General features: G+C 39.5%; 1 pseudogene; it reads left to right on the top strand.

Moving 5' to 3' along the window:
- Window positions 1-2,337: 2,337 nt before the first annotated feature.
- On the top strand, window positions 2,338-4,095 carry LOC122134652 (annotated as a pseudogene).
- Window positions 4,096-7,886: the final 3,791 nt, after the last annotated feature.

Below are 7,886 nucleotides of genomic sequence, written 5' to 3'. Positions count from 1 at the left end.
TATGTTAAAAAAAAAACCTGGCTTTAAACAGTTTTGCTAGGCATTTGAGTAAATGAAAACACAATACTTACATTTCAATGTGAAGTCCTCCACAGAATTAACTCTCCCCCTGCCTCTGAATATAAACACCTTCGTCATATGCACGCAAGTGATTCTGGGATATGGTAGGGTGCGAAGTGTCCATTAGATGTACACTTCATTTTCATGGGAAATGAAGGGCGCATTTGAAGTCGCTTTCGAAATTCGTAAGCCTTCGTCGCGCCGCGGGTGGACGCATTCGCACTTCAAAATGCGGTCTTCGAAGTGCGCATTCTGACTTTGGGACAGCTTACGTCGTGACGCTGTGACGCAATCGCACTTCACATCCGCACTTCGGAGTCCACACACTCTCAGTTTGGGACACCTTTCGTCGCGCCACTGTGACGCATTCACACTTCAAATGCGCACTCCGGAGTCCGTGTACTTAAGTTTGGGACACAGCTGATGTCCTCACAACGTCGCCATGAAGTAATGTCGCGCTGACCAAATGACGACGAACTGGCGACGTCCTCACAACGTTCTGTGTTTGCTGGGTTCATGCTAGAAATACAGATTAAAAAAAATATTACAACATCAAACAAAGTTTAATGTTATTGTTACCGGGTGTAATGGAAGAAATATACACCGGAAGCAAACTATGCTTTTTGAAATCGGGGTTTTATTCTGACTGCTGTTTAAAATAAGTGACAGTCTAATTAAGAAATAAAGTTTGCCTTGTTCGGAAATATTTCACAAGGGAAAAATAGATTTCACTAGTAAAAAAAAAGAAAAATCGTGGAAACAGTTTACAGTAAATTTGAGGATGACATATAATCAAATGTCACAAAAACTAAACTCAGGTTCAACCAGTGGATCAATGCACTAATCCACAGAATACTTAATTCAAATTGAAATACAGTGTAATGCACTACAACAGGTCAGATGTAAATCGATTTCTCCAACAAAAACAAACAAAAAAAGTTAAATCTAATTGGAATACGATAAACACAAATTGGAATACGGCAGTGTCTGAGGTACAAGAGAAATAAAAGCAAAACATATTAAGGATATTATAGGAGATATTATAGGATCAAGCAGTACCAGAAATATGCTTTAAACCAAACAGCTATACTGTATATAAATCACAGAATATAGCTTAAACTCATTAACAGATTTATCAAATAAACATGGCATCAGTATTTTACCCCATAAATCATGAAAAACGTACATACCCAATCCCTTTACCAATCACCACAAGGTTCACTCTACTAAAGACATTGTTCAGATGATTTTATTTTAAGACATGTGACATGTTTCTGTCCTGAAACATCGTGCGTGTTTGAACTAGCTAATTTTTACGCACCTCATCCCAAACCTTCCGTTGCAAATTCCAAAACGTCATTTTAGAGCTAGTAACAGAGGCTTGAGTCATTGATATGCAGGCTAAAACAGTTATTAATGCAGTCTAACGCAGTTATTAGAGAGAGATAGATAAAGTGCGTGTGAGTACTTGCATATGTGCGTCTCTCAGCAGTATTCAGCAGCAGCATCTACTAATAGCGAATCTTAAAGTTGAACTGCTTCAAGGACCTACTGAGAAATGCCATGCGAAACTATTTTATTGATAAATTCGCGGGGCAGTCGCAGCTCTGACAAAGTTTCTGTCCGCGTCTCCACGTAGGCTATGTGCGCGAGTGCGTGTCTGTACTGCGTCTGTGAGAATGAAAGGGAGAAAGAAAGCGTAATTTCCGTATACATGAAAAAGGTTGAAAACATGGAAATAGCCTAGTTTGTAATTTTACCCTATTGTTTATTATATTTATTTGCTCAATGTCTAGGTGGTTTCGGTTCTTTCACTGTTTTAGATATCCCATAGTATAACAAAAATATGATATCTCCTTCGTTGTGTTTGGGCCCCCTCTGGACGAGCAAGCATAGGCACGTGCCTAGAATCCGGCCCTGAAGGGGAATTTGTGAATTTGTCAAACAGTTGGTGGCAGCACAAACCAACAGTTTTTCCCCCCAACGTGTTCTTCGTACTAAGATGATAATATTCATGGAATTGTGCACATTTCTGCTTATAAAATGTTTCAATAATTTTTTTTTTTTACCGTGCTTAAAGGAAATAATAAAAATGTAAAGAAATTAAGTTAATTTCAAAGTAATTAATTTACCTCTAACAAAGGTTTTAATCTTGGCAGAAACAAATTTTATATCTTATCTAATGATCTAATATTTCAAATTTTGTGGAATACTTTATTAGCTAAACTAAGACTGCCTTTTATATTTCTGTTTCCATTTTATTTTAAAATGTGATTTTCTGAATCCTCCTCCTTTCCTGATGAAGAGCACTACTCAGACACTGGTCCAGATCGCTGCAGAACATGTGCTGTGGTGGGAAAACTCTGGGAACCTCCTGGGATCCCATTATTGGCCTCTCATAGATCTTCATGACTTTGTCATAAGTTAAGTTATTTTCAATTCTGAGGTCCTGACAACGTATATAACCAAAGATGACCATTAAAATGCATTTTCATGCTCAGGATAAATAAGGGTCCAACAGAAGGTTATGAGAAGGATGTGGGCTCTAAGACCACTCACCGGATTCTCTACCCTGAGAGCGCAGTGGATGTAGACAACTCAGCCCACCTGATTCTTCTGCCTTTTAAGATTAAAGACATGCACTGGCTCACCAGTGCCTTCACCACTAAACACATCACACGGTGAGATTGTTTCATCAATATTCATTCCCAGATTTAAGAGAAACAGGCCTTCAGACTTTTTACAGCAATCATCTTAATGTAATGACGCTTTGCGTTTCTTCAGCACTTACACTGGAGTGAGACCTACAGTAAACGCTAACAGAGACAAGGTGAGAATCATATTTATCTATCAATCAATGTATAACACTTGAATTTCACATTGATCTACATAGTTTTCCTGAACAAATATGCACGATTAGGTCAGTAAATGTTTTGATTGTCTTGGTGATGATCATCCATCCTGGATTCATTAAATACGTCTATGAGAGCTAGCTGCAGAAACATGGCAGATACCCATCCACTGGATTCCTTACACTGATATTCGCTCTGCACATCTTTGATCAGATAGAAGTTTTTTTTTTGCTTCTTTCAATTCCTTTAACATTTGTCTCACAGAGCCAGACATTTCACAATCAGCATTAAGTCTAGTCATGACAGATGATCTGATTAATAGTACCAACCACAGTTTGTTTTGGTTTTGCATTCCATTTAGAGACAAGGCATAGTAAATGTTTTGCATTTATTTGGTAAAAATACAGTAAAAACAGTAATATTGTGAAATATTATTACAATTTAAAATAGCAGTTTTCCATTTAAATATATTTTAAAATGTTATTTATTCCTTTGATAAGCGGGATTTGCATCATCATTACTCCAGTGTTCAGTGTCTCATGATCCTTCACAAATCATTCTAATATGCTGATTGAAAGTTGAAAAATGTGAAAATTACTTATTGCTTACTCCAAACTTTTGAAAGCTGGTGTACTTGGAGTGCATATTATAAATAGTCAGATGCAGCCTTTATGTGCATTATGCAACAGACAGTCAATGAGTGAACAGTGACCACGTCATATAGTGGGTGTGATGTCAATGTTTAAGGATTACTTTGTGTTTAAGGATTACTTTATGTAAATGGATTTACATAGTAGGCTACCTTGAGAACTGTCATGACTTTTTTGCTCTTTGTCATTAGTGACATGACTGTGACAAATTTCTAATTTAACAAAAGTCAGTGCATTTTAAGCACTGGTGTACTGATTTGTCTGTCTCTCACACAGGTCAAGGTTTTCGCGTTTGGAGCTAAAAGTGATGGGACCTGGCATCATTATTTTGACACAAGCTTGACTCACTTTAGCGACAGTAACGTCATGGCGGAGACTTTGAAAATAAGACCATGAATGAGCTTCTTATGTTAAACAAGGTTTCTATACATAAAGGGTGGTAATGATAACATTTTTCTCATTGTGTCCCTGGCGCAGGCTTTTAATGAAACCTCTTGAAAAGCCTGCATTTTCAAAGCGGAATTATTTATGTGAATATTTATGTATGACATTATTATTTATAATAGCATATTGTCCTTGTTAATGGGGAATGTGGAACAATTCAACAGATTATACTGATGCAAAGATATAAAAATAAATAAGATTGAATAATGAATGGTATGCAAGCAATGCTTTCACAAACAAAACTGTTTTAAATGTATACTTTAATAGTATTATGTACTTATGCATTAATGCAATGTTATGCATTTCTGTTAAGTTAAATATTAAAGTAGCTTTCACATGGAACATTAACTGCAATCTTATCAAATTTCACATATAATAAATTATCACATGACTAAATATTCCAACATGACACTTAAATTATATATCTGTATTTCTTGGTTATTCTGTAAAGCCTTGGTTATTTACACTGAAGTAAGAGCATTTAAAAAACATGTGAATACTATGAACATAACCCATGAACATTATTTCTTTGTCCCATACAAGAAACAATTATGGGTGTCACCCAAGTGCAAAGAAGGTAATAAAGTATTACATTACACTACATGTTATCTACTATGAATGCGTCCATGTCTATTGCATACATTATTTACATTAAAAAAAAAATGTCAGGTTGCCCCTAAATCCTTTTTTTGTCGCAATGACTCTTGAACATAAAAGATCGATGAGGTGTGTTTCTGTATCACTGACTTCCTAGTATTCATGTGTATTCTGAACCCTTGCACAGCATCTGTGAGAGATTTAGAACACCTCCGTAAACAGTGAGCCAACACTGTATTCTATAATTTTAATCACTCAAGAACAGAAAATGGTCAAGAAGAAAAAAGAAAAAAAATCTGGATTTGCATAACTGGTGTGCCTACTTTAATGAACCTAAAATGTCTAAATGTTTTGGCCAAGTGAAAAATAAAAATTACACACACACACACACACACACACACACACACACACACACACACACACACACACACACACACAAACACATATACAAATATCTATATATATATATATAAAAATTCTAGCAAATGCAGTCTTTAACTTGGGCTAGTAATCCAACTGCTACGGACTGAAATTACGGAATAGGCTATTTGAGACTGTTCAAAGGCTTATAACTGCAAGAATCACATTACCCCTTTAAGAAAACGGCAATAGAAGGCCCGAGAACCAGGGGCCGGATTCATGAAAATCTTCTTAAGAAATAAATTAAGAAATTTCTTAAGATAAATTCCCGGTAAATTGGCGTAAAGAGATCATGTGAGAACAGGATCTTTTAAAAAATACCGGTAAATTGAGAAGTTGTAAAATTACCAGTAAATTGCCGGAATTCTGTTGTGTGTGAAGGCAGAAGGAAAATTACCGGTATAAGCACGTACGAGTTCAGAATGCGGTGATGGCATTCACAGGACAAAAAGTCAGGTCATCAATAAACTGAAAATGTTGGAGAGGAAAGAGACTGCTAGGCTTGGGTTCTAACTATCAGCAGTATACACTCCTGGTGTGTCGGTCAGGACACAAAGAATGAGGAGACTGGAGCTTCTTTCCAGAGTGTATTGAAAATTAGTTTTATGGTCATGAACTAACACTCTGAAACACCAAACGCCAACAAACATCCAAAATAACAGGCAGGAAAAACTTAAGTGCGCAGTTGCCGTTCTCTCAGTAATAATACAAGCAGGCAGCTAACTTGTACAATAATGCCTCCTACTGGATGTATCTGGAAATACGCTCTACAAACTATCATAATAGAAGTCCCTCAATAAAATACCTAATTTCTCCAGGAGCCTTTCATACAGCCGCCCCCAAAGGTGCTGCATAACTTTGCTCCTACTAAAAGGGGACTTAACTTAGGGTGAGTTGGCAGGACGGGTTCCGTTATCTGGCAGAGCTGGGAGGATGACCAACCGTGCTACTGGTCGGGTGTAGACTTGCCCCTTTATATCCACATCAGCAGACCTGACATGTCCATCTGAACTGTGGTGCGTCCTGAGGACATGTCCAACAGGCCAGAGGGCCCTAGGCATCTGTGGCTCTACAATCATAACAACCATTTTCTCCTGTTAGATCTGGGGGCAAGGACTGACAGTTTTGCCGTGTCTGGAGGCCTGGGAGCTAGTTTTGGATAAACCTGGACCAGAAGTTATCCACCAGGACTTGCGAATGCCTCCAGCGTCTGCAACTCAACAATTCAGACTCCGGGTAGACTACCTGTGGCAAGGAACCATCTGGCCGCCCCATGAGCAAACTGTTTGGTGTCACTGGGTCAATGTCTGCAACATCCGAAGACACATACCCTAAAGGCTTTGAGTTCAGAATAGTTTCCACCTCTAGGAGGACTGTCAGTAGGACTTCTTCAGGAACTGACTGAGCTCCCACAGTAGTATAAAGGGCTGACTTTACAGATCATACCTCTCTCTCCCACACTCCTCCGAAATGTGGGGCTGCTGGAGGATTGAAATGAAATTGTATCCTCTGACGAGCAAGCTGTTTCTGTAAGTCAGGAGCCATTTCAGCGAAGGCTTCTCTTAGCTCTCTTTGAACTGTCTGACCACAGTTCCACTGGTGTTACCCTTCGTGCAACAAACCGCCTAAAAGCCATCAGGAAGGAATCAGTATTCATGGTATTGAGGAGGTCGAAGTGCACTGCTCTAGTAGTTAGACACTTAAAGATTATCCCCCAGCGTTTTTCTGTGTGTCTTCCAATTTTAATCAGCATTGGCCCAAAGCAGTCTACACCACATGAGTAAAAGGCAGGTTTGTGGAGACAGAGACGGGCAGAAGGCAAGTCTGCCATCTTAGGAATAGTTGGCTGTGCCCTCCAACGCTGACACTCTGGACACCTATACTGGTGCCGACGAATGGCTTCACGGCCACGGATAATCCAATAATGGCACCGGATTTCGGCAAACACATGCTCAGCTCCTGGATGATGTAGCTTGCAATCATAATGCTTAATCAGTAGACGGGTGACTGGATGATGAGCGTCCAATACAATGGGGTGTAAGGTACATTCTTCTATGGACTCAGCTCTCCTCAATCGACCTCCCACTCGGATTAAACCATTAAATCTGTCCAGTTCAGGAGATAAGGTAAGAAGGTTACTGTCAGCAGACACTGGCTTCCCTTTCTCCAAATGTTGATAGTCATTGGGAAAAGACTCCTGCTGTACTCGCTTGAGAATAAGGATCTCAGCTTGATGATAATCATCTGCATCGGGAAAGGAATCAGAGGTAGAGTTCAGTGGAATTTTCTTGCCAGTGGCATCCAGGAGTTCTTGCAACTCATTATAGTCACAAGCAACATCTATAACAGACATTACTTGCCACTTCGCTGGATCTTGGAAAGGCAGACTTCCGTAGCTCTGTGGGGTCATCTGTCAGGTCTGTTACTGGCATTACTGGCCAGGTGGCTGGATCTTGGATTAAGAAGGGAGGTCCTTGAGACCATCTATTCATCCCTGTAAGGACATTCAGTGGTCTGCCTCTTGTGAGGTCGTCAGCAGGATTGCTGGCAGAATCCACATAGCGCCAAGAACAATTTTCTGTTCCTGGATTTCAGCGACTCTATTGCCAACAAAAAACTTTGTAATGGCAGGATTCAGAGTTAAGCCAGGTAAGGACAGTGGAGGAGTCTGTCCATAACACCGTGGTCTCAATCTGCAAGGTCAGTTCCCTCTGAAACAATCTGGCTAACTGAGCAGCCACAAGAGCTCCACAAAGTTCCAATCGAGGAATGGAATGAGAACGTTTGGGGGCTACTCGGGATCGAGCTACCATGAAAGACAGGTACACTTGGCCTATTTTGTCAGTGGTCCTCATGTATGCCA

The sequence above is a fragment of the Cyprinus carpio genome, chromosome B19, assembly GCF_018340385.1.
Source record: "Cyprinus carpio isolate SPL01 chromosome B19, ASM1834038v1, whole genome shotgun sequence".
NCBI lineage: Eukaryota > Metazoa > Chordata > Actinopteri > Cypriniformes > Cyprinidae > Cyprinus > Cyprinus carpio.
The sequence above is the reverse complement of the archived record's forward strand: the minus strand, read 5'-3'. Positions and strand labels throughout refer to the sequence as shown.